Raw genomic sequence first — 1,112 nt, 5'->3', positions numbered from 1 at the left:
GGAGCGCGCAGGGATGAGCAGAACCGACCCGGCCCCCGCGGAGGTGGCGTCAGAGCCCGCTCGCCCTGGTTGTCGCAATTGAACCCCGACACCAGCCTGGGATTCGGCGGGAAAGAGGATCCTGACCCCAGACCCAGGCCTCGGTTTCTGAGGCTGCGGGGCCTCCACTCCCTTGGGTGGCTGCTCCTGCCCCGGAATCGAGGGTGGGACCAGCCGGTTTACCGAGGTGGCGGGCCGGGACCCTCACCACTGCGCGGTCTGGAGTCCTGGCGAGGTCCTGTGTGTTCCATGTGCGCGCGCAGAGCAGGTTATTTTGTTCTGGGTGTCTAGGATTAGCGTGAGCGTGGTGCAGAAAGCGTGGAAGGTAATTTACCGTGCCCTCCCCTTACGATCCCCTCCTCTAAGAAATCCGCACAAGGCTTTTGTAGGAAAATTGAAAGGACAGAAGACTTGAGTGATGAGATTTTCCTCTGAACCCTTCACCTACCATCTCCTCTCTCGTGTGTGCTAGTTTCTGCTGGAGCTCAGCCTGGGCCCATCCTATCATTTAACAGTGTGTTTAACTTTCCACTTGCATTCTAAAACGCTTCCTAAGTATCATTTATAATTTTGTATCTTCTTTTGGTTGGCTGTCTATTCCATTGTGGCGACGTCTCATAAATACCCCAGCTACTTCTTGACTATAACTCATTTAGGTTGTTTTTGCGATTGTGCTTTAGTTTAGCATCCCAGATAAACATTGTTTCTCCATCACTGTATTTTAGATTCTTTCCTTGGACTGAATTTACAAAGGTGACATTATTAGATTAAGTGCTACAATCTAATAAGGTTTTTTTTTTAGGTCTTCAGGTGTATTGCCAAAGTACTCTCTGTGAAAGTTTTCATAGTTTACATTATTCATGTTTCTCCAAAAGGATGGTGGCTGGTTACCAGCAAGTGAGACTCTTTATTATTATTATTATTATTAGGTTGGCTACATGGGAGTTCAGTGACATAGCTGTTACACTAACTGCTGGTCCCTTATTATTATTTTTGATGGCGTCTAGCAATTCTGCTAAAATTCGCACAGGAATCTTTAGAGGCTTTGTGTGCAGGCGTGTGTGTGTTACTGG

At 47.8% G+C, this 1,112-nt stretch overlaps 1 protein-coding gene across 1 annotated transcript in view; it reads left to right on the top strand.

Annotated features, from left to right (window-relative positions):
* Nucleotides 1-1,112, top strand: part of LSM6 (LSM6 homolog, U6 small nuclear RNA and mRNA degradation associated) — a 14,850-nt gene that overhangs the window by 389 nt on the left and 13,349 nt on the right. The window lies entirely within an intron of this gene.

The sequence above is a fragment of the Tupaia chinensis genome, unplaced genomic scaffold, assembly GCF_000334495.1.
Source record: "Tupaia chinensis unplaced genomic scaffold, TupChi_1.0 Scaffold000098_3, whole genome shotgun sequence".
In the NCBI taxonomy this organism is placed as follows: Eukaryota; Metazoa; Chordata; class Mammalia; order Scandentia; family Tupaiidae; genus Tupaia; species Tupaia belangeri.
This window is presented reverse-complemented; position numbering and strand designations above follow the sequence as displayed.